Raw genomic sequence first — 26,294 nt, forward strand, 5'->3', positions numbered from 1 at the left:
TTACGGTGAACTCAAATTGCCCGTAGCGAGTGACAAAAGCTGTCTTAGGGATGTCACTTTCCCTAATCTTGAGTTGAAAATATCCTGACCTTAAATCGATCTTGGAAAAGTACTTGGCTCCTTTTAGCTGATCGAACAGGTCATCAATCCTGGGGAGGGGGTACTTATTCTTAATGGTAACTTCATTCAGTGCCCGATAATCCACACACATCCTCATGCTCCCGTCTTTCTTTTTGACAAACAGAACTGGGGCTCCCCATGGTGACGAGCTTGGTCTGATGAAACCAATTCGTTGCAGTTCTTCTAGTTGTTTCTTTAATTCTGTCAACTCGGACGCCGCCATCCTATAGGGTCTTTTGGCTATAGGGGAGGTTCCAGGGATAAGGTCGATGACGAACTCTATATCCCTATCTGGTGGCATACCGGGAAGTTCCTCGGGAAAAACATCTGGGTATTCGTTCACTACCGGGACTCCTTCTAAGGGCTGGGCTTCCATGCTAAACACCATTGGGTCAAATTTACTATCCCGGGTATGGCAGATCACTTGTACTCCTTCAGGGTTTGTTAGGTGTACCACTTTGTCAGTGCAGCCTATGAGACCATTGTGTCGGCTTAACCAGTCCATTCCAAGGATTACGTCTATTCCCCCAGACTTAAGTACTACCAAATCTGCTAGAAATTCTACCCCACTTAAATTGATTCTTACCCGTAGACAGCCTAATTGGCAATTGATGTCGCCCCCAGGCGTCCGGGTTAATAGAGGTGTAGCTAGTAGTACTGTAGGTATTCTGTGTTTTTCCACAAAGCTTGAGGATATAAATGAGTGCGATGCCCCAGAATCAAATAGTACTGTTGCCAGAGCTGAGTTGACTAGGTACTCACCGAGCACTACTCCCTGAGCTTCCTGAGCTTCCTGCGCATCGATGTGATTGACGCGGGCTCGTCCAAATGATTGTTGGGGCTGCCTTGTCTGCTGGCTGTTATCGTTGTTGCGGACGGGCACTCGGTTGGCGCCGGTCAAGGCTGGTCTGGGTCCATTCACTGAGTTGGAGAAGGCCGATGTGGCCGGCTTGTTCTTGGCATAAGGGCAATTGGCGATGTAATGCCCTATTTCACGGCAGTTGAAACAGGCCCTAACATTGTTATTGTCGGGGGCGACCTGGCTTGTGTTGCTCTGCGGGGCCCTCGTGGTATTCTGGCTCCTGGGCGGGGCCTGTGGTCCTGTCACTTGCGACTGAGTCCTATACTGCATCGGAGCCTGAGATCTTGGTGCAGTATAATTGGAGTTTCTCGGCTTTTGGAAACGGTCCTGCTGGCGGGCCTTGCTTTCCAGGAATTTGCGTTTGTTGTCCTTTCTTTCTTCAGCCTTGGCCCTTTCCGTAAGGATGGCCTTGTTCATCAGAGTGTTGAAGTCAGGGTAGATCTGAGGGGTGAGCAAGGTCCGGAGTTCTGGGCTCAATCCTTTCTTAAACATATCTTGCTTTTTGTCGTCATCGTTCACCTCTTCCGGCGCGTACCGGGCTAATTCTATGAATCGGTGGGTGTATTCTTCCACCGACATGCTTCCCTGTTGTAGTGCGCGGAATTCATCCGCCTTGCGCTTCATGGTAGCCGAAGGAATGTGATAGCGGCGGAACTCCCTTACGAATTCTGCCCAGGTGATGGTAGAGGCATCTTCGGCTGCGGCACAATAGTTTTCCCACCAGGATAACGCTGTTCCGGTGAGCTGGTGGGCTGCCAGAAGGACTTTATCCCGGTCCTGACATTCGAATGGTTCGAGCTTCCTCTGAATTACTCGCAACCAGTCGTCAGCATCCAACGGGTTGCAGGATCCGGCGAAGGTAGGTGGCTTGGTCCTTAGGAAGGCCGTCAGCTTGTCGTTCATATTCTGCCCTCGTGGCTGCCGGTTAATGAGGGCATTCGCCAGTGTCTCCAGAATGAGGGTCTGGTTATGGATGATCTGCGCCAGGTCTCCGAGAGGTGGGGGTGGTGGTAGTTGTTCTCCTTCTTGACTTCCCCCTCGGTTCTGGCTTACTTCCTGTTCTCCTTGGGGAAGATCTTGTTCAACGGGATGTGCTCCGACACTAGCAGCTACGGGGTTCCGGCCACGGGAGGCCCTCGCGACGTTCCGGGGGGTCACCTGTTGATTGGGTAAATCGGGGTTACGTTTATGTGATGTTTAAGTTGTTTAATTCGTATATATATATAAGGCAGAATCTACCTCCTGCCGGTACTCATATAAATAATCAGCACACAACAAACCAGCACACAACATCACAAACGACAAGCACAAACCATTTTATTACTGCAAAAGGGGGGTTACAGCTTAAGGTAAGGCTAGGTATCGTACTACTCGTCTGGGATCAGGTACCACAACAAAAGTGGCTGGGGACACATTACTAGGGTGGCGCCGGTCATTTTACTCGCGGGGCAGGCCTTCTTCTGGGGCAGAGAGCGCGAGTGATCCTTGCTCGCCGTCCTCTGGGTTTCCCTTGGTCGGGGGTTGCGCTGCAGCATTTCCTTCGGCGGCAGCAGCGGAACTTTCAGGGTTCTCGGGTGGGGCTTGTGTGTTTCTGAAGAGTGTCCCCCATCCTATGATGGGTGTCCCGAGTAAAACATGGTCCTCCCCTATCGCCGGGACTGGCGTTCCGCTTTGGGTCCAATCTTGCATGCGCCGATCTCGGGCTTGCCTGAGGCTCTCTTGGGCGACTGCTTCGCTACTGACCGCGGCTGCGGCTCTCGCCTCGGCATGGGCGGCTCGGATCTGCTGTATCCTCACCGCGAGCTCTGCTTGCTCGGCTCGACGGGTCTGCTCCCTCAGAAGGTTGGCTTGCTCATCAAAGAGTTGGTCCAGGGCGGCTAGGTAAGTAGCCACTTGGTACAGGGGTCCTTCTTCGTGGCGGCGTCGTTCCAGGTTTCTCATGCGTGCTTCCCAGACTGGGGTCCTGATGGCTGGCGGGAAGAACTTCGCTGGCGTGGGGGCGAGGTGTTCTTCAAAAATCCGGCACAGATAACGGAGTGCTTTTCTGATGGCCAGGGGGTAGGTATCTTGGTGTCTAAATCCTGTGGCGGTCGCTCGCCAAGGCTGGATGTCGGGGTAGCGGTTGCTCCTGGCGATGACCAGGATCACCCTGCAGCGGAGGGTACCATGGTGCTCGTACTCTCGGCTGTAGTACCTTGGACGCTCCGTAACGCCAAGGTCTTCCAGGGTGTTGATCAAGAGGCTGGGGAATCCAGGCGCAGCTTGGCAACCGCCCTGGGTCCATCCTTCCTCAGCCATCTGAAACAGAAGTAGGGTAAACAACCTGGACAGGTGTAAAAGCGAGTAGATGATATTTATTATTACAACAAGGGTGGTACAGCTTTCATGGATACGTGGTCATTAGGGTAGGGCTTCTGCTAGGGGTACTAATCCTATCATGGGGATTCTTCCTCAGTCCTGATAGAGCGCTTCTTTATTGGAAGGAACCGATCCATCTCATTTTCGGTCTGAGTACCCTTGTCCCAATGGGTCTCCATGGGTTCTTCTTCTTCTTCTTCGATCCATCCACCTATCCCGTTGCGGCTCTCGTATTCTTGCATCTGGGCTTGGAGGGCGGCTAAGGAATACTCGGCGTTTGCGGCTCTTATCCGTTGTTCCTCCAGCTCCTGGGTTAACTTTTCAACCCCATGGATTAGCTTCTTCAGTTGTGCCGATTGTTCGCGGCAGAGTGCATCCAAGCCAGTAAGGTAGATGGATAGGTGGGAGACCGCATCTTCTAAATCTTCTTCTTCTCGTCCAAGTCCCCTCATCCGGGCAATCCAAGTGCGTCCACTTCTTTCAGCGGGTGGGAAAAATCCCATAGGAGTCCGCTGAAGGTAGTGCCTGTAGAGCACACGTAATCGGCGCAGGGCTTTACGGGCGGCCTTTCGGTAGGTGTCGGGGAATCGGAAGCCCTTTGTGGAGATGAACCACGGGTCTACTTCAGGGTAGCGGGTGCTTCTCTCCATAAAAATCATCATGTCACACCGGAGGGTGCCCCCGGAGATGTATTCTCGGTAGGCATACTCCGGTGGTTCCATGATTCCAATGCGTTCCAGGCTGAGCAATAGTAGCTTGGGGAGGCCGGGCTCTGCGTGGCAGACTCCGTTGACCCATCCATTGTCAGCCATCTGGAACAGGGTAAAAACCAGTGGTGAGTGTTTATGTGAGAAAAGAGTTAAGCCGGCGCAAATCCTAGGGCTCTAAAAAGGGTTTCGCTCCTAGGGTCACGTCCTACGGCCAGCCTACGGCTCTGATACCACCTGAAGCGTCCCCCCATCAGGGAAGACTTAAAAGTGTCACTTTATCAGTCCCAGGAGGCTGATAACACTTTTATTACATCAGATGGTACATCACCGTACAACTCTACGCGGTAATGGGCAGTGAAGCGCCACTATCGCGAGGATTACAACCAGAACCCACACAACTACACTAGCTACGAACAAAGGATCGTCAGAGTCTTGCGCCATGCGGAGCTCCAACGGTGACCTCACCCACAGGCAAGACTGGGTGCAGGACGGGACCCTACTCGTCGTTCTCGGGGTTGTAGTCGGGATCCTCCACTGTAAAGTAAGAACGGGGTGAGTACAAACGTACTCAGCAAGTCCAATTACACCCACGGGGGGGTTATAACAGAGTTAAATGCATAGGATAATCCAAGGATAAATTTACGGTTCTTTTGCGGAAACACAATTATATGCAGGGGTTCGTTTTAAAAGCATTTTTCAAAACAAGTTTTCAAGTGTCTAAGAACACTCGATGTCAATCTGTACGGATCCGAGTTTCAAGCCGCTACCGGACTCCCCGTCCGTTGTAGCACACGGCACCATTGCCGGATACTTTCCAAACAACTCACACGGGTTCAACCCTTCCCAGAGAGAAACACTAGTTATGTGACCACACCGTAACTTGCCCAGTACCGTGGGCACGGCTATTCGAATAGATTTCAACTCTGCAGAGGTGTGCAACTTTACCCACAGGTGGGGTACCACAGCACGAACACCTTAGTGCCGGTGCAGATCCCATCGAAGCCCTTACCCACCGTAGCTAGACCTGACTAGCCACCACGGGATCCATCAAGGGGTCATTCGACCTAACACCGAGGTTTAACCGGGGCATAAGTCACACAGAGCTTATCCCGTCTCCTTGATCACCCGTTGCTCCCAGCTCTCCTGATGGCTATCAGACTAACTAGTGGGGTTAGGCCAAGCCGTTGCCCATACAACGGTCAAGTGGTTCGCACTACGAGAAGCTAGGTGAGATGTCACATCAACTCGGTCCTTAGGGGTGACAAGATGGATATCTCCCATCCACGCTCAACCACACAGGTACGAGCACACCAGCGGCAATTCACACAGAAATGCCATCCATCTCATCTAACTCGCTTTTCAAAACCACATTTTATCCCTTCCCACACACACGCTTTTTCTTTGTAAATCAGGCAGTCAAAATATGGTTATTTCAAGCAAGGGTGGCTATCCTACCGGGTTTCCAGCACGCAAAACAATGCAATTTTATAAAACAGGCCATTGGGTCGTGTTTATAAAAATTAGGACAGAAATATGCATCAAAGGGCGGAATTGAACTTGCCATCGTCAAACCCTTGCGGGAAGTCCTGATCGAAGCACTGTCCTTCGGGTTCGGGGCCGCAGTACTGGTCCTCAGTTGCCTGGTCGCGGTCGGGAACCTCGTCGTTTACTCCGTGTCCTACGACGCAAACAAACAGGCACACAATCAAACACAAGAACTAAAAGCTTTTATCGTTGAGTTGAATCGGAAATAATTTAGTTACGGAGGTCGGGGCAATATCTCTGGGTGGTTTCCTAATGGCATGGCCGGAACTCTAATAGAAATGGCGTGGTAAAGTTTCGGGTCAATCGGAGGTCGTTTCACACATAAAATGACGCGCTAAAGCGGGTTTTAGGACTTAAACGGGGGTCCAGGAACTTGTTCGTAATTATCTAAAAGGGAGTAAGGGCTTATTCGCTAATCCTAGAAATACCCTGTGCATGCTAAAAAGTATCCAATATATCTTGGTTTATGTATCGGGGGTTCAATCTGGAATAACGGAAAAGGTGAGGCTTCTTTTCGAAAAAGGGAGTGAATGGGGGGGTTCTTTGAGGAAAACAGGGATAGGGAGGGGGTTATGGGCATAATGCCCTTTCTTCCTCCTCTCCCGTTGACAGGGAACAGGGGAGGGAAGGGGGAGGTCCGGCGCCGGCCAAATTCCGGCGGCCGGGGCCCGGGGCGGCTCGGGGTTGAGGGGGAGAAAGGAGAGGGGACAGTGGGGAGTCGATTCCCCCACTCACCACGGGCTGGGGTGGAGTAGGGAGGTGTGCCCACGGGAGCGGCGGCGGCGGCGCAAGGCGGCTCGGCGCGGCGGCGGTGGAGGCTAGGAGGGGAGGGGCCAAGCGTGCGGTGGCGTTTGTGGGGAGCTGGGGGTGCCCCTCGGCCCCTTTTATAGGCGGCCGGGGCGGTGGGCGGTGGTGGCCGGTGAGGGGGGCCGGCGGGCGGCGCGGAGCACCTTAATGGTGCCCGTGTCGCGGAGCGGCGGCGCGGTCGGCGAGGCCCGAGCGACGCGACGGCTCGGCACAAGCGCAGGCACAGTGCGGCACGAGCAGGGCGTCAGCGGCAGGGGCGCGCGCAGGGGAGAGGGCCGCGGCGGCGAGTGTCACGGCGTGCGCACGTGGGGCGGTGGCTGGGCAGCGGGCGGCGCGACGTCACGGCCGTCCGGTCGACGAGCGGCGCGGGCAGCTGTGCAGCGCGTGGGCTTGCACAGGGAGACGGGCGGCGGAGAAAACGGGCGCCAGCGGCGGGCGGCGCGGCCACGCGCAAGGGAGAACGCGCGCGTGAACGGGCGGGCGCGCGTGTGCGCGGGTGGCGCGACACGGCACGGGCCAGGGGGGCGCGGCGTGGCGACGGGCGGCGCGGCGCGACGCACGGCCACGCGCGGCGCGTGCGCGCGTGCCGTGTCGTGGCCGGGGCAGAGCCGGCGTGGCTCGGGGAGCTCGGGAGCAGGAGAAGGGAGGGAAAAGAGGAGGAAAGGAGAAGAGGGAAAAGGAGAGAAAAGGGGAGAAAGGAAAAGAGAAGAAAAAGAAAAGAAAATGGGGAGGGGAGGAAAGGCGACGCGTGTCGGCGGGATTCGCGCGCGCGACGCACGCGCGAGGAGAACAGCGAGGGGGTGGAGGGAAAACGCGGCGGCGCCAATCGCGGCGGCGGCCGCGGCCGGTCGGCCACGCGCGCGCTGGATTCGCGCGCTGCGCGAGGTAGGACTTGCGCCGGCGCTGACTGTGGAAAGCGGTCGCGCGCGGGCGTTGTGCGGCACAGGGCGGGGAACGTAATTGGCTCGCGTCGGCTGTCAAGAGGGTTAGAGCTAGGGTTTGACGATGAATACGTTTTTGATCGGAATGCTACGCATGTTTTAAATTGGTAAATTTTCAGGGCGTCACACGCCTGCTGCTGCACGCCTCCCGCGACGCTCGCGCCGCCCCGCCAGCTCGCGCAGCGCCGCCCCGCCTGGGCCCGCCAGCCGCGCGCCTCGCGCTCCTGGGCCAAGCCACCGCCTGCGCCTGGGAGCCGGCCTGCCGCTCGCCGTGGCTGCCTGAGCCAGCCCCGCACGCCGCCAGCGTGCCTACCGCGCCTCCGCTCGAACTGCCGTTGCGCCCACTAGCTTGGCCGCGCGGCCGCGCGCTCCGCCCGCGTGGGCCGCTCGCCGCTCGGGCCAGAAGTCGCCCGCCGCCGGGAGACGCTCGCCTCCCGAGCGCCCGCGTGGGGGTGCCACTGCCCTCTGCGCCCAGCGCGCGCGCCGCCTGGGCCGGCGCTGCTCGCGCCGCTAGCTCCCAGCGCCCGCCGCCCGGCCGTCCCTGCTGCCCGAGTGCCCTGCTGCGGCATGGAGAAGAGAGGAAGGGGAAAACCAGTGGAGATAGGGATGGATGCCAGACACATGCCGCCGGTGTGGATAAGGAAACAACAGGGAGAAGAAAACAGAGGAGAAGAAGGGATGGAATTCTCCAAGGACCTATGCGTAATTTCCAAAAACTGCAAGGACTTGTTTGTAAAGAAAAAATTTCCCATCAATCCAAAACCCAAATGAAGAAATGCCCAAAATGAAAGTTGGAGAGTTTTTCAAACTCTACAACATTGCTTTAGGGCCCAAGTTCAAAAACTCAAAACTTATATTTTTACACATGAATCTTTGAACAAAAGTCGGATTTGAATTACTTTTATCCTAAAGAGCGTAATTTTATAAAATTCAGGACCTAAATGCAAGCATTTATGACACGTCATGATGACGGGATAGACTCGTCATAATGATTGGATAAACATGTCATGATGACTTGCACTTTTACACTTTAGTCCTGAGTAAACGTGAAAGTTACTTTTGTAAATCAAAAACTTACATAAAAGGACTTGTACTTTTATAAAATTACATAAACATCCTTAATTTTTACCATTTTACCCAAAATTTTTACACAATTCAACACTTGCATTTCTAATGCAACTTTTGGATAAATATATATATTTTTTTACAAGGGATAAATAAGAAAAGCATATTTACAAAACCATCCTCTACTCATTTTGAAATTACCTTTATCCAGGTACATTTTGCAAAAACAACCCTAAGTTTTTCTGTAATTACAAAAATACCCTTTTTACTTGCACTTCAAATTTTCAAAAGCTTCACACAAACACACACAAGCTTTACACTTAACAAACACATATTTCACACTAACAAAATATATGTCTAACATTACAAGTACACGAACTGTCACAGCTACCCCGAACAACACTGTTTAGGCTCTGCAGCAGGCCCACGCTCAGCCGCCACCTCCTCCACCGCAGCAGCCCCGCGACAGGCGTGCGGACTTTCTGAGGGGTCACCCGCCGATGTTCTCCCATGCGGCTGATCCACTCCAGGCAGACGACTGGCTTCGTTCGGTGGAGCGTCAGTTGGATGTCGCTCAGTGCGACGACCGGGAGCGAGTTCTATACGCGGCAGGGCAGCTGCGAGGCTCAGCTCTCGATTGGTGGGAGTCTTACCCAGCTCGGGACCGCGACGCCCTCACTTGGGTCCAGTTCCGGGAACGCTTTAGGAACCACCACATCCCTGCTGGAGTCATGAAGATGAAGCACAAGGACTTCCTTACGCTTAAGCAGGTAGATTAGAGTAAAATATTTTCGCAACTCCTTTTGAGCTCAAGCCCACCATTGTTTACCTCCGTGAAATAGGAAATGCTGAGTAATTTCCATCTTCTTTTCCCGGTACTTATCATTTCAGGAAGCTATGACGGTGACCGAGTACCGTGACCGTTTCCTCCAGCTCGCTCGCTACGCCCCCGCTGAGGTCGCTAATGATGGCGATAAGCAGGAGTGCTTCAGGGAGGGGCTGGACGATCACATTGAGTACACGCTCCTGAACCACCGCTTCGACAACTTCAACCATCTGGTTGACTCCGCCCTCAACACCGAGCGCAAGCGCTGGAAGATTGAGGACAAGAAGAGGAAGATGACTCCTGCTGCATCTGGCAGCAACACTTGGCCTCGGTACCAGCACCCGCAGCAGAGGCCACTTCAGCCGTACCAGCCACGATAGCAGCAGTACCCGCCTCATCCTCAGCAGCAGCAGGCGGGGCAGGGCCAGAGGTTCCCAGTACCTCCGGCACGCCCAGCTCCACCGGCTCCACCAGCTCCGCGGCAAGGAGTGCCTACTCCTCCTACCGGACAGGAGGCTCCAGCATTCCCACGGGCGTGCTATCACTGTGGCGAGCGGGGACATTACGCCAACTCTTGTCCCCGGAAGGCGTAGTCTGGACCGTAGGGGCGCCCAGCTCAGCCTAGGGCGCCATCACAGGGCAGGGTGAACCACATGACGGCCGAGTCGGCGGCCGAGGCTCCCAACGTGGTTATTGGTACGTTCATGGTTAATACCCACCCTGCTACAGTGCTTTTCGATACTGGTGCTACGCATTCCTTCATTACTCAGTCTTTTGTCGAGCATCATGGTATTTGTACTAGCACATTAAAGAGGTGCATGTTAGTATCTTCACCAGGAGGGCAGTTGAGGTCTCATATCTTCTGCCCCAGAGTCAGTGTTGCCATAAGGGGGGTAGAGTTCAGTGCAAATCTGATGGTGCTAGACACCAAGGGTATCGATGTGATCTTGGGAATGGAGACCCTTGCTAGATGGGGTGTCAGGATTGATTGTGCTCAGAGGACTGTCCACTTGTCAGCATCGAATGGACAGGAAGTCACAGTCAGTGCTTCGGAGCCCTCCGGATTTCTTTGTCAGATGGAGGCTAGACCCACGGATGGTATTCGCATGGTGTCTGAATTCCCGGATGTTTTTCCAGATGATTTGCCAGGTATGCCGCCTGATCGCGACATTGAGTTTTCTATTGATCTCTTCCCTAGCATAGCTCCTATTGCTAAACGGCCCTATCGTATGGCACCCGTTGAGCATGAGGAAGTTAAGAAGACCATCGATGAGTTGCTAGCCAAGGGCTATATCCGTCGCAGCTTCTCTCCTTGGGCTTTTCCTGTATTTCTTGTAGAGAAGAAGGATGGCGCGAAGAGAATGTGCGTCGATTATCAGGATCTGAATGCAGTCACCATCAAGAACAAGCATCCATTACCCGGTATTGAGGATCTCTTTGATCAGCTTCAGGGTGCTTGTGTATTCTCGAAGATTGATCTACGTTCTGGGTATCATCAGCTGAAGATTCGTCCCGAGGATATCCCAAAGATGGCATTCACCTGCAAGTATGGGCTATACGAGTATACGGTCATGTCCTTCGGCTTGACCAATGCTCCGGCTTTCTTCATGCATCTGATGAACAAGGTTTTCATGGATTACCTGGATACCTTTGTGGTGATATTCATTGATGATATCCTGGTATATTCCAAGTCAGAAGTAGAGCATGAGAAGCATCTGAAGCTCGTGTTGCAGAGGTTGAGAGAGCACAAGCTGTATGCCAAGCTCAGCAAGTGCGAATTCTAGATTGACGAGGTTCCATTCCCTGGCCATATCATCTCCAAGGGAGGTATTGCGATAGATCCGAGCAAGGTGAAGGATGTGCTCGAGTGGGAGACACCGCAGACAGTGAAGGAAGTCCGCTCCTTTCTGGGCTTAGCAAGATATTATCAGAGGTTCATTGAGAATTTCTCCAAGATTGCGAAGCCTTTGACTTCCTTGCTGGAGAAGGGTGTGGATTTCTCCTGGACTAATGAGCGTCAGATGGCCTTCAATGAGCTGAAGAAGAGGTTAACTACGGTGCCAGTCCTTACTCTGCCGGACCAGAGCAAGAGGTTCATAGTGTATTGTGATGCTTCGAAGGATGGTCTCGGTTGCGTTCTGATGCAGGAAGGCAGAGTTATAGCCTACACTTCATGGCAGTTGCGCCGGCACGAGCTGAATTATCCCACTCATGATCTGGAGTTAGCCGCAGTTGTGCATGCTCTGAAGATATGGAGGCATTACTTGTTTGGGAAGAGGTGTGATATTTGCACCGATCACAAGAGCCTCAAGTACATTTTCACGCAGAGTGAGCTGAACATGCGGTAGAGAAGATGGGTAGAGTTAGTCAAGGATTATGACCTGGAGATTCACTATCATCCGGGCAAGGCCAATGTTGTAGCAGATGCTCTGAGCAGGAAGAGTTATGCCAACATGGCTGTAGCTTTTCAGATGCCTCAGGAGTTATGCGAGGAGTTTGAGCAGTTGAGTCTGGGTTTCTTGCATCACACCTCGAGTGCATCATTCAAGGCAGAACCCACTCTAGAGGCAAAGATCAGGCAGCATCAGAAAGAAGATAAGAAGCTTCAGGAGATCCAGGAATTGCTCCAGATTGGCAAAGCACCTCATTTCAGAGAGGATGATCAGGGTACCTTGTGGTACAAGGGCCGGATATGTGTGCCAGATGTGAAGGATCTTAGGAAGCTGATTTTGAGTGAAGCTCATGATACAGCGTATTCCATTCATCCGGGCAGCATGAAGATGTATTATGACCTCAAGGAACGATTCTGGTGGTATGGGATGAAGCGTTCCGTTGCAGAATACGTGGCTATCTGTGACACCTGTCAGCGTGTCAAGGCAGAGCATCAAAGGCCAGTAGGTCTATTGCAGCCGTTGAAGATTCCAGAGTGGAAGTGGAAGGAGATCACTATGGACTTCATTGTTGGATTGCCTCGTACTCAGAAAGCGTACAACTCTATATGGGTAGTAGTGGATCGGTTGACGAAGCTTGCCTACTTCATTCCGGTGAACACTACTTACTCCGGTGCTAGACTCGCAGAGTTGTACATCTCCAGGATCATCTGTCTGCATGATGTTCCGAAGAAGATCATATCTGACCGAGGATCTCAGTTCACTTCATGGTTTTGGGAGCAGCTGCATCATTCGTTGGATACGAAGCTGCGTTTTAGTACCGCCTATCATCCTCAGACAGATGGGCAGACAGAAAGAACCAACCAAGTGTTGGACGATATGCTTCGAGCTTGCGCTATTCAGTATGGTACCAGCTAGGATAAATGCCTACCGTTCGCAGAGTTTTCATATAACAATAGTTATCAGGCCAGTCTGAAGAAGTCCCCTTTCGAGGCCTTGTATGGATGAAAGTGCAGAACTCCGCTGTATTGGGATCAGATTGGTGAGAGGCAGGTGTTCGGTCCGGATATTATCGAGGATGCAGAACAGCTGGTACAACAGGTACGAGAGAACTTGAGGGTCGCACAGACTCGTCAGAAGAGCTATGCGGATATCCGTCGACGGGATTTGACCTTTGTGGTGGACGATCATGTGTATCTGAAGGTCTCACTGATGAGAGGAATCCACAGGTTTAATGTGACAGGGAAGCTACCTCCTAGATACATCGGTCCGTTCAAGGTGTTCGAACCGAAGGGTGAGGTAGCATACCGTTTGGAGTTACCTCCCAATCTCTCAGGAGTGCACGATGTCTTCCATGTCTCCCAGCTGAAGAAGTGCTTGAGAGTGCCGGAAGAGCAAGCACCGTTGGAAGGGTTGGAAGTGCAGGAGGATCTGACCTACACCGAGCATCCGGTGAAGATTCTGGAGACGCCTGAGAGAGTTACCAGGAACAAGAAGATCAAGATGTGCCGTGTCCAGTGGAGTCATCACACAGAGGATGAGGCTACTTGGGAGAGAGAAAATGAGCTAAGGAAGACATACCCCGATCTCTTTGCTAGCTAGCTTATTTGAATCTCGGGACGAGATTCCTGTAAGGGGGGTAGGTTTGTAACACCCTAGTGTAAAATTTCATATTTTATAATGAGTTTAATTGGCTGTAATAAAGTTTCTAAGGTTTTTCTTTGTTTAGCTTGCATATAATTATAATCTATTTCACAAAGAATTAAAATTTCATTTTAGGTTCAACATGTTTGTGCATTCATGCCGGAGCATAAGTTTTTATTTGAGTGAGTGCATAGGAGTTTGAATTCAAATTTGATTTGAGTTCAAATAGATTTGAGTTGGTTAGAAAAAGAAAAGCAAAAAGAAATAGGGAAAAGCAAACCTAGCTTTTAGCCCAGCCCGGCCCATCTCTCTCTTGCCCCACAGGCCGGCTTCCTTCCCCGCGGCCCATTCCCCTTTCCTTCTTGCGCAGGCCGAGCTCCTTTCCCTCCCCGCGCTCGGCCCAGCAGCACCCGGGCTCTCCCTCTCTCTTCCTCTGACTGCTCGGCCCCACCTGTCGGCGCCCCCTTCCTTCCTTCTTCCCCGATGCGCAATGGCCGCTCGAGATCTCCAGCGAGCCTCGGTGCCAGGCCTGCACGCTGAGGATGCCCCACCGCCCCACAAATAGGATCCCCCAACCCCCCTGCGCCCTTATCCCCTATTCCGTGGCCGACGCCCCAAACCCTAGCGCCATCCCCGCCTTGCTCCGCCGCGTAGAGCCCCTGCTCCGCTGTGATCTCGCCGCACCTCTGCACCCCAGCCACGGCCAAACCCCGCAAAAGCCCCACCTCACCGCCAGGAAGCTCCCCAAGCTCGCCACCCGCGACCCCGACCCGTCTAGCGCTGGAATTGCACCGAGGACCGCCGCCGGTGAGTTGCTCTGCCACCTCGATTCCTCACCGTCGGTGGTTCCCCGACCTTCTTGACCCCAGTATCACCTCCGCAGGAACACCACGGGTAGACCCGTGGAGCCCAGGAGCCCGGAAAACCCCTGCAGCAGTCCTGTCCACGAGCGCCGCCTCATCTCCACCGCCCACCATCGACGTCGACCCCCCTGTGCTGCTTCTCCGGCCAATCCGAGCCCTCGGTGAGCACCCGCGCCCTCTCCTGTCCCTTTTGCGCTCGATGTTGTAGACCGTAGGCTGTTCCTGCAGCCGGAACACCGCACGCCGAGCCCCGCGGATGCCCCTCGACCGAGAATACTGCATCGGGTTTGTCCAGCGCCTCCCAGGTATGCTACTTAATCTCCGAATCATGGAGCAAACCCTAAGAAAGTGTCGTATCCTCAAGCCGTACGCTCGGCACCATCCTGTATAGTAGAAGTGTGTGCGCTATCAGTGGCGCCACCCTCCTCGAGTGGTAAGCTCCGACGACGCTGGCACCACAGATGGTGTGGCCCTTCAGGTACGCTATGGCAGCCAGGAGCCGGGCGAGCCTCTTCTTCATCTTGTCCATGGGCCCTCATGCCCACACCGGCGGCGCCGCCACGATCATGCAGCCGATGAAGAGCGGAACGGGGGCGGCGTCATGATTCTTGATGTAGAACCACCACGAATGCCACCCTTTGTTGGATTTCATGGTGGTGATGGCCATTTACTCATGGGCTCGGGGTCCCGCGGAGATGGATTATGGCGCAGCCTATCGGGGTCGTCGACCCATCCTTCTTCTAGACCAATGAGACGGCGAAGAAATACCTCCATAGCTAGAAGTGGGGTTCGATCCCCAGGTATCCCTTGCACAGCATGATGAAAGCCACGATGTGCTAGATCCCGTTCGGGTTGAGGTGTTGCAGCTCAATCTGGTAGGCATGGGCTCCAGCGGCGGGGAGGTGGAGAACGCATAAAGACGGGATTGGCGCGGCGACGGCGGAGGGGCTGAGAGCCCCAGTTATAGGCAGGGGGACGAAAGGTGAACCGCCGCCTCGACTCCCACGTCCGCTGTAATGACCGCGTTCACCATGTGGCGTCGGCCCATCCCATCGGGAGGTGTGCGCTCTATTCGAAATATGCCCTACAGGTAATCATAGAGATGATCATATTTTGTTGTATCCATGATGTATTATATGTTCATTGAATATCCATGAAAGTCAACTTATATTGATTGGCAATTATGTGAATTGTTTGTGAGACTCTTTACTTGTATAGTTATTCTAAAGTTGTTCCTAGTCGGAGTTCATGTATGGACACACATGAATATTAGACTAGCACATGTATTAGTTGATGACTGTGTTTCACAAGTTATAGACATGGAGATGTCAAACTAATAATGTGGACGCATGTATGACACGAGGCTGGACTGACTGCACTCGAGAAATAGTGAGTTCTCATTACACAATGTGTACGCTGTGTCCTTAGACCTGAGATTGTCGCATGTACTCAAGATGTGAACCGACCTACTTAGGAGCCATCAAACGCTACTCCATAACAGGGTAGTCATAAAGGTGGTTCTCGGGTTTGTCAAGAAGCATGCTGTGAGACATGGTCAGTCAAGATGGGATTTACCCCTCTCTGCTTGAGAGAGATATCTTTGGGCCCCTCGAGTGATCGGATCAAGAAATGCATGGTCGTGCTAGGGTTAAGTGTTAACCAAGGATTTCGGATCACGGCATCGAGAAAGAGAGGTCAGCTTGGAGCTAGACCAAATATCATGACGCAAAGGGAATAGCATGTATATGAGATTGTGACGGCTCGTCTGATATAATCTTTACGCACGCATAGGAGTTGACACGTCTTGCTAGAGGCCACTGTCAACTATTGGTCGAGTAAGAGTACTCGTGCCATGTCTGTTCACGCGTGAGCCCATAGGGTCACACACTTAAGGGGTTGGAAGTCTAATGAGGATATGATCCGAATTAGACTAGGCTTAGGTGAACTAATGAGCCTCGGTTAGGAAGCCCATTAGTGGGCGCCTATAAAAGAAGGGGTGGGGGCGCATGGAGGGGTGAACCTTAATTCCACGCCTACTGATAGCTGCCTGTTCCCATGCCTGCGCCCATGGTTGCCCTTGCAGACCTAGCAGTTCCGAGTGCGACGCTTCTTCCCGGTACGTGTAGATACCTTGGAGGTGCTGCATCTGCTGCACGAGGATGAGCCGCACGTGAGGAGGTCTTGCAACTGCACTGCTGGCGATCGACTACACTACCCCGACGCGATACAGAAGCTCCGCACCTACGCGTCTAGTGGTAATTCCGTGATCTATAACAGCAGTTTTTCTGATTATGCGGTGGAAATTTCTATTTATCGCTAGCGTAGCCACCTCATATCCCTTCACGCTCGCCATGCCCGGGCCCGACCCCTCGGGGCGCCCGACGGAAAAGGGGCCCAAAAGCCCCCACAAGTAAGAAGGGATACAAGCTAAAAATGCCCCGACAGCCCATTAAGGTCCGAGGGTTTGAAGGTTGGCCCGCCAACGGGTTCACAACCGCCCTAGGGCACCACCCAGAGTGAGGGGCAGGGACGGTAGGGCCCACTAGCGGCCGGCACCCAGGCGCGTGCACGCCATGGGCATCCTGACCCACATCCGAGTCTTGACAAGAGCATGATCCGTGGTTTTTGTTCGAAGAAAGGCAATGACCCGTCGGGACCGATCGAACAGACCTGATAACTATACAGATCGGCTGTCGAGAATTTAGGGTCGGTCACCAGCTGATCCATGCCGGATCCCTGAGAATGGGAACTAGGGCCCCACTCGAACCAACCCGTTATTAGCTCACCGAGCGCCACATTTTCGACCAACGAGGAAAAATGTGGCACGGCTCAGCCCTTCCGCCTCATCGAAAGAGATGCTTGAAGGGAAGCGACTTCAAGACGAGATGGTCTCCTGACCGGACTCCCGCTAACGCGCGGGAGCTCGGGGGTCGGATTTGCAAGGAGACCAAATACGTGGTCGCATACGAAGCGGAGGTGAGAGCCGAGAGAGAGAGAGAGAGAGAGAGAGAGAGAGAGAGAGAGAGAGTCCTCTCCGCCTTTCGGGTCCCTCCCGTACAGAGAGACCCCTAGGACAGCGCCCGACCCTTCTACAGGCTCGGGGGCTGCCATGGGGCATCGGGATCAAGCACCATAAAGACCCTCCATTTATTCCCAATTACCAAGGGGATACGATTACATGGTTCGCTCTAGGCGCATAACAAAAGACATAACCTAGATTCGCCAAAATGACCTACATTTTGGATGGAAGGGGTGGCCGGCCGTGGGCCATGTACAAATACAAACAACTTAAGCCCTGCCACGCAGGGTAGCGCCGAGAGTTGCCCAAGGTCCGCTTAAGCACGGGCTGGGGATGGAATGGACGACTGCGTCATAGTCCATCCCCTAACAGCGAGGTTGTCTTAGAAGCAAGAGCGGTACGCGGCCGTCGACGCGCACGTCTCGTGCCACCTCGACATATGCCTTTGCCACCGCGAGGCGACCTCGGCAACAGCAGCGGGGAGGATTAGAAAGAGGGAAGCCAGGTGAGGCCGTACGGCACCAAGCAGAACCGGTGGTCTCGCGCGAAATCAAGGCAGGTGCGGCAAGGCTTGCCTCTGCCCCCTATGGGAAGGAAGTAGGGAGACACGGTTGAGCCGCCACTTACCCAACGATTTCACGAAGAGCAATGAACCCATACTGCCTTCATGAGGAACCAGCATCTGAACCAAGGCAACCACCCCACGAAGGCAAAATCAAGGATCTGGACGCTCGACTTCTCCTTCTTCGCACTCCTCCGCTCATAGTCAAACCACTAACAGAAACTGATGAAGGACCGGGATCCAGCTCGAACGAGCCAAACCCGGGCTCTAGGAGGCCTAATTCTACCATGCATTGTTGGAGGTTTTGCCAATTGGACTTGTTGAAACAACTAGAAGCCCAACGCCGCTATTTATAGCCGCGTTGGGGTAGGGTGTCACTGTAGGGCTGGACGAGCCAAAATCAAGCGACCATCATTAAAAAAGCTTACTTGCCCCGATTCCCATCGACGACTGCAGGCCCGACGGGACAGCACGGGATAAGACGGGGGTGAGCAGGCGCTGGCTGAGACAAGAACAGGCAGCAGGCATCGCGCGAGCCCTGACGGGTGCAGCCAGACAACCCACGCCGAACGATCCGACGCCTGCAAAGGCTGCTGCTAGCCGCAGTCAGCAGAAATGAGACCCGACGAAGGGGCGCTTGGGCCAAGGCATCACGGAGTACTCTCTGAACATGCTAGCTAATCCTCTGCGTGAATCTCTGATTCGCCCAGAGGCTCGGGGGCTACACCCACTGGGTGCGCTCGCGCACACCCACATGAGTCAAGCGGAGGGAGATCTCTCATCGGTTGCGTCAATCAGGACACCGGGGCGAGCATGCCAGCGGAACCCTCTACGCGGATCTCTGATTCACCCAGAGGCTCGGGGGCTACAACTAGTGGGTGCGCTCGCACGCACCTACATGAGCCTGGTAGGAAGAGAACACACCTGAACCACGTTAGCCCAGATGCGAGGCTGGGAACGCATTCGGCCTGGCCTGGGAGACGATGCCCGGGTAAAATGGAGCCCCCACATTGCTCTCAAAAACTGCATAGGGGCTCGGGGGCTACTGATAGGGGCGAATATCATGGATCCCCCAAAGTACGATCTTTAGGGAGCTAGCCATAGATTAGCCCTCCCAAGCTGTGCAGCTCGGCCAGACCAGGCAGCCACGCGGTCGCGGACGGCCCGCTGGCCGAAGGAGCGTCGACGGCCCAGCATCAAGTCTAGACGCGGGGCGTGAGCCGCCTCGCCCGACCCCAAGGGCGTAGGCTCAGGCCTCATCCGACCCCTATGGAAAGGGCTCCCCCTCGCCCAACCCCGAGCGTATGGACGTAGCCATACCTGTCTCAGGGGCGTGGGACCCTAAGGGTCCCGCAGGAGTGAAAGCTCACGTTGGAGGTCAAGCCTCTGACACAAGAACAGGCGAGGGCACGCCTCGACATGACCTCCAGAGGTGACAAGCCATCACGGCGAGCCCCCATCGCCCGCTGCGCTGGGGTTAAGCCGCAAAATGCTCTGGGGGCTCACGCCGTCCGTCTTGTCGAAGTGCACATCGCCCACCAAACATGCCGGGGGCTTACGCTGCCCGTCTTGTCGAGGTGCACGTCGCACATCGCGCCAGGGAGCAACGCACGGACAACCCGTCGTCACCTACAGGGTCAATGGGGCCCACATAAATGGAAGGAGAGCAGCGGGATCCCGACGACCCTGCTCTTTCCACTCCTTATCTCTCTCTCATGTATCCGACCCTTGCTCCTTGGCTTATAAAAGGGAAGGGGAGGACCCCCGTAGAGGGACCAAATTCTCAGACACGGACGCACGGACGCACTCGCATAGCACTTTGCCACCGGAGACTTGGGAACCCGTTTTCTCTCTCGATCGTTTGTAACTCGTACTACAAACCAGTGCAAGAACACGAGCAGCTCGAACTAGACGTAGGGACATTCTGCCTGAACCAGTATAAATCCTTATGTCTTTCTTCCACACCATCCGAGCAAGACGCGTAAGCACAAATTTACTAGTCGGCGGTCCGAAACACTGGCAATGGTCCTAGTACTCTCTGCACAATCCAACTTGACCCTTATATAATTTCAGCTTAAAATTGTATAAAATTAGAATTGGTTCTTAGATTATCTACGCTAAAATTAATATTTAAATCCCTCTACCACCCCTAGCTGCCGATGTCCTGTTAGATCTTCGGTAAGAGCATCTCCAGCGCCTACACCGCTGGTCTGCGGAGTGGGCTCGCAAGCGCCGGCAGCTGCTGACCCATTAATCTCCGCTCCAGTCTCCACGCACTGGCCATTGGATACAGGTAACCCCTGTAAGATCGTAATCGCCCTATCCAATTAGGCGCTCTCTACTCCCTCGCTAGGGTCTTAAGAGGTTAATTCAAGGACGGTTGAATTTCGGCCCCAACGGCAAATTTGGTCTCTCAAGCTCAAAATCATGCTCTTTTAATATTCTACTTTTGAACAAAACACTTGTTATATTTATAGGTGTTACATACAAATAAAATGATCAATATCTCGTGACATTTATAAGGACTGTTGTAGACATCCCCTCCCCTGTGCATCCAGGGGCATGCTCAGTTAAATTTAAGAATATTTAGTTGAATACTCCCTCCGTTCTATGAAAAGTGTAATTTTAATTATTTTAGACAGATTAGTGGTGACGTGAAAAGACTCTCGTACCCTTATTTTTTGCCACATGTGGCTAGTTTTGACACGTAAATCAAATGACCATTTAATTAGGCTAGTTGAGATCTAATTTGTAAGATTGCATTCTTTACGAAATTTTTTTCCAAACATAAGATTGCACTTTTCATGGACGGAGGAAGTACCCTTTATTTTTGATAAAAAAAATATATATGTAGTATGTCCTATATACTACCTCCATTTTGTTTCCATGATATATCCGATAGTAACTTTAGAGGTAACTAGAAAATACAGGCGCAGCTTTGCCGCGCCGTCTCTCCTTGGAGGGCCAGTCCATTGAAATGGTTGAATTGGGTCTTGACGTTTTCGATGGGTTGTTGAGGCAGGCGAGGAAGTATGTTCCTGTTTTTCTCTAATTCTTTGCTGCGCTATTGATCTGTCATGACAGACAAGGTGATTTTTTGGCAATGAACTTCTATGGCAGACGTTGAGAACTTCATGAAAATACCCTTCGAGCGCTGATGGTACATTTTTGGCCAAACAAGGGGACTCATGGACACAGTATAAGGGATGCTCTCTCCTTTCATTACATGCATAATTGACAACAGACGATTCTTATGTAGATAGTGTGACGTAAGATGGAATATTAATATTTTAGTACGGCAAGGGAATAGTATCGACAACGCCAACACGGCTGTGTACAAAGTGTAGTTATACGCAACGAACCCAAGTAGAACATTGTAAGATTGGTGTTTCGACTTGTCCACTGCTAGGGAAAAATATTTTATGGTGTAATACCAGGGCATACCAAACATAAGGGCTATATCTTAGGGCTTAGGCAGTAGACAAATCAGTGATTTTAGATGATGAGTTCTCAAATTTCAGAGATCCAGATTATGTTAATATAACATATTTAGTCTACATTGGGTTTCCATAATGACTTGCTAAACTGTAGATGTATGCATGGTATAACAAATTCTGCAAGAGTTCTTTTCATTAGAAATAATTGGGCATGTACTCTAAGTGTAGTATTTAAATCAATAGTACATCTCGAACAGAGAGAATGAATGATTAATACCAAATTGAAAGAGGGTAGAATGGTCATCATAATGCTTTCTTTATGCACAAATAATTTCTGAAGGAGGGACATCTGCTCCTACCTGGTACCACCAACATTTTTTTTCTGATTTTTCTACATCAGTAGCACATACATTGAAATGTCCAGACAAAAACATGTTAATATCACAGAGATAGATCTCGAAGCACATTGGATCAGATGATATTGAAACTTGCTCACCTTTGCAGCATTTCGACGAGCAGTTGTAGTGCAGTGCATGCAACTCTGCTTCTTGCCCATCATGAGCTCCCTTGTCGGTCGGCTGCCACCCGGTTCAAGCTCTCCAGCATTTTGTGATTAGAGATTATCGGCCGCAGCAAGTACTACCTCGCCAATGCAGCAATCAGCGATGAGCCCTACATTGGAAATCAGGACTGCTGCGGCCGTGTTGTCGGCGGCTTTGATGAGGCGCCAGTGACGCAGCTTGCTGAGGGTGGAGCCTAAGTCGGCCTTCCACTTGAGAAACAGAGCAACAGGCCATCGTCCATGTGAGCTCGTTGTGGGGTGGTGGGACTGTGGGCAGCTCGATGTGGAGGCTCCGAGGCTGGATGCGACGCACCTCCTTATTGAAGGATCGGAGCACGTCGGAGTGCGAGTTGTGAGAAGCAGGCTGTGGCTAGCTCTGGGAGATGGCGGCCGCCGCGGGGAGAGGGTCTGGCCGAGCCCGTGGATGGGCTTGGCGATACCACTGAGCGGAACGCGTGCAATGTGCGCCAATGCGCGGTGCCCGCTGGGGATGACGACAGACGAGACTCCCCGGTGATGACGACGCGAAGCGGGAGGGCAGGGATGGACAGATTCCATGGACGAGCCATGGACTCGGTAGCCGAATCTCCGATGAAACGTCGTGTTGCCGGTCGAGCTAATACGAGTCACGGGGCAGCACGATCCCTCCAGAAGCCACGAAAGAGGTGGGCGAACTCGAGATCGCACGGCCAGGGCAAGAGACATGAACGATCTGACGGCTGAGAATTGTTGGAGACGTGGCCCAATACTTGCTCGAGATTTGTCCGCAAGATTCATCACGTAGAGATAGGGATAGAGATTAGCTTACTTTTCCAACCCAGCGTCAAATAAAAAAAACGGAGGTAATATATAGTTCAAAAATTGAAAATATCCCAACATAAAGGCCTCGCAATCTCTTTATCTCTCCGTCAGCCCAAAAACGCAATAGCCCACTCCCGACACGGTTTCTTGGACCACACATGGTCCAATTCGGCACTCAGGCTGACCGACCGCCGACCGAGCCCGCGAGCCGAGCCCTCGACGGGTGGCCACGCCTGAACCCTAGAAGAGGCGACTCCGGCTTGCCGGCGTGCGGCGGCCGGCGTTGACCGAGCAGCGCAGCAGCTAGCGGATCGGCGTTGACCGCGGCGGACGAAGAACGGGCGGACGGCGGCGCGAGTCCCGCGCCGCCGCGCCCCAGGCACCACCGCACCAGCGGGTGCGCGGGCGGCGTGCCGCTTGCCGGCTGCCTGGCTGCGGCTGACCGTGACTGGCTGTGCGCCTGTGTGGCATTCCTCTGCTGATAGCAAGACAACAACCAAGGTAAGGAATTTGTCATGTTTCCATTATTTTGTGCCTTGCAATTTGCGAATGCTTGTGAATTTGTTATAAATTGTCAGCAATGCCATGAGCAAAATGTTTGTGATAAATTGACATTGAACAATTTATGTTGTTGGTTCTCAATTATGTGGTATGAATCTGTACTTTAGCATGTCAAAAAGAAATTACCCTTTGAAAATTTTGAATACCTTTCCCCCAAATCCTGAGCCCGCCCCTGCATCCCATCCCAGTACACAAGGATATTCATCAACGTCATGCTCTGTTTACTGTTCATTCAATAGTATGCAGCACAACCTGTACTAAGTAGCGAGCTTCAACAAGTGAGATTATTCATACGGGTGAGTGTGCATGCGTGTACTGTGTCTCGCAGAAAAAAAAAGTGAGATTATTCCTAAGTGGACGCATGGTAGATGGAAATTTTTCAAAAGGCTGAACAGGCACAAGGTTATGTCCTGGTTCCTCAGCACCTGTGCACCCCTGTTTCTTTTCAGCTTTCTGCAACCTCTCAACATCACAAACTCCACCATTTGAGTTTGGATCCTGAACATTTATCTGCACTAAATACTCCAGAACATTTCCTCGTTTTTGTACATCAAAGTCACAGTTCGCTGAACATCCCGGATATCTTGGTTGGTGGGAACTTGCCAATGCTAATTTTCTTCCCAAAGCTTCTCATTCCTTTTGCAATTATCTGTCGAGCTGAAAAATGAAGAATTACTACTCTTTTTAGAAGGAATACATGCACTGGCCTAGCGAGGTTCTGTGGTAGGGGATGAAAGCAGATATATAGTCTTTCATATGACATAGTTGGAGGTCGATATATGGTTACTTAATGTTAGGTGCCAATGTCTGATTTTCACATACAAGAACATAATTCACTTCAGAAATCACCTTTCCTCAACAAGTGGATGTTGATTGTCCTTTCTTTATTGAGAATTGGAATTGCTAACAAACAGCATGTTACTTTATGTTTCAGGAAAAAGGAGCAATAAGTAGATAATCCTATGCATTGGTTATCTTGAAGATTCTCTCTTTATTACAAATGCTGATTGATCTTATGTCTGGTGCAGGATCACTGCAGGAAAGGAAGCATACTGTCATCATGGTTCACTTCAAGAACAGGTATATGGTGATGGAGGTCTTCATTGATGCTGGCAGAGGTGAACCTGATCCTGTTATCCTCACTCAATTCAATGTAACCAAAGTGATCAGGGACAGCATTCAACTCAACTTTGGGGAGTGTGGCCTAGCTGCCCCCTTGGATCATTGCAAGGTACTAAATAGTAAATACTAACTACTTCTGAAACCTCTTTAATTGTCTGACAGGATTTCTTTTAATAGCACGTTTTGTGTTTAATACTTACTATTTTAATTCACGAGTATTTATGAACTGTGGCAATCTTCAGTGAAGTATGTTAATCCTGTAACAAAGCTTTGCATAATTATGAGTGTCACATGAAGACCACCAGAAAGTATGGACTGCCATTACAATGGTCAGGAGCATTGGGAAGATTCCAGTATCGTTCAACCTGCTGGATGTGAGTGGTGAGCGGTTCACTCTCAGATGGATGATGGTACCAAAGCAATCTGGTTGCAGTGATTTTTAATTGTGTCCAATAACCCTGAATCATTTTCTGAAATATCTTAACCATGTCTCTGATATCGTCTTTCACGCTACGTGGGAAATTAGTTTGCAGGGAATGTGATTTTAAAGGATTTTATGTCGCTATCTTATGTCATTATCAAATTGAACTACTGTAAAAGGCAAGAGAGCTGTATGCTCTTTCTTATATCAAGGCTGTCATCCTAATGAGCTGAAGCAAACTGATTGGGTTGTTAATTATGTATAATCTGGTTCTATAAGTCTGTAAGCCTAAGATTCTTAAATGAAATTGCCGTGGTTACCCATCGTGCAAAACATAATTATTGTCCTCAAATATCAGAAAGGCAAGTCTTGATATTGATGTGATGTTTTAGTACATGTTTTTTTTTGTATACTTTTTTGTCCTTTTTGCTTGTTGTTTAACATTTTGCCTGTATTTTTAGTATATTAGGGGTAACCTCTCCTGTTTCTCGAAAAAGAGCTGTAAGCCTATTTCTTTTGAGTGTTCACTATGGTTTTCCGTGGAGCTGCTGCAATCTTGTACTCATGTCATATAGGTGAAGGTTGTATATGTTAACTTGTGTAAACTATATTTCTCATTCAGAACTCAAAAATTAGACCTGGTGGTGCTTTTCCATCTTAAACTCTATCATGATGGTATTACTTCATGTTCATTTTGAACCAAGTTAGTAAATAGTGTTCATCGCACCTGCAATAGCAGCTGCTATAACGGTAGCAGTCCGCTATCTTTACAAGGTAGCGGATCTAAAATATCATGTTCGGACTTAGCGTCCGCTATTGTGCTTAGCACCCGCTATTGCGGACCGTTATTGCTCATATTAGACCACCATTTGCTATGAGATGGTACAAGTTTAGAATGTTTAGAATGAAGCTGGATGGAACGGCAATATGAATATTGAAAATGATGATTTAGGCGATGATGAAGAATGATAGGATGACAAATTATGTTCTTCTTAATTGATATGAGCATTTAATGCTAATATGTATTGATGCATTTCTTTATATCTATTTATTTATGCTTCTTCGTGACCCTTGTAGCGTGAAATGTAATGGCTAATTAAAAACTTTTAAATGTTTGAAGTGAATTTGATGTTAATATTCATATATGCTCTAAAATTGTGAATATTTTTTGAATTTCACTTTTTGGACTTAGTGCCTGCTATAGCACCGCTGTCCGCGATCCGCTACACAGACACTAATCCACTAACATGCTGCTATACGCTATTTATTACCTTGTTTTCAACTGCTAAGCTCATCATCTTGTTCACTTCTTCTAGGAAGCATCAGGGCATGCAAGACAGCTGCACTGGAGTGCGACGAAGCAAAGTTTGAGCAATACAAGCTGGCTGCTGGTGACTGTATCACGCTGGAGATCATCTTGTCTGTTGTCATGTTCAAGCAAGTATACACCAGGCGCCATAGGGCCCGTGACGTGCGCCGAGCCCAGGAAAGCGCTGCTGCACGCGCGGAAGCGGCAAGCACGCAGGACATGGCCGCCAGCAGTGGCTAGGAGGAAAGAGATCAACTATTTATGGTTAGTCCTTAATTAGTGGAGTGTGTTACCCCTTTTGGTTGAGCCGGAGGCTATAGATATGCTGTAATCAAACACTTGGAAATTAAGAAAGATATTACCATCTAA

At 51.3% G+C, this 26,294-nt stretch overlaps 1 pseudogene; it reads left to right on the top strand.

Moving 5' to 3' along the window:
* Window positions 1–22,643: 22,643 nt before the first annotated feature.
* LOC112901106 lies at window positions 22,644–26,294 on the top strand (annotated as a pseudogene).

This window comes from Panicum hallii, chromosome 7 (assembly GCF_002211085.1).
Source record: "Panicum hallii strain FIL2 chromosome 7, PHallii_v3.1, whole genome shotgun sequence".
Taxonomy (NCBI): domain Eukaryota; kingdom Viridiplantae; phylum Streptophyta; class Magnoliopsida; order Poales; family Poaceae; genus Panicum; species Panicum hallii.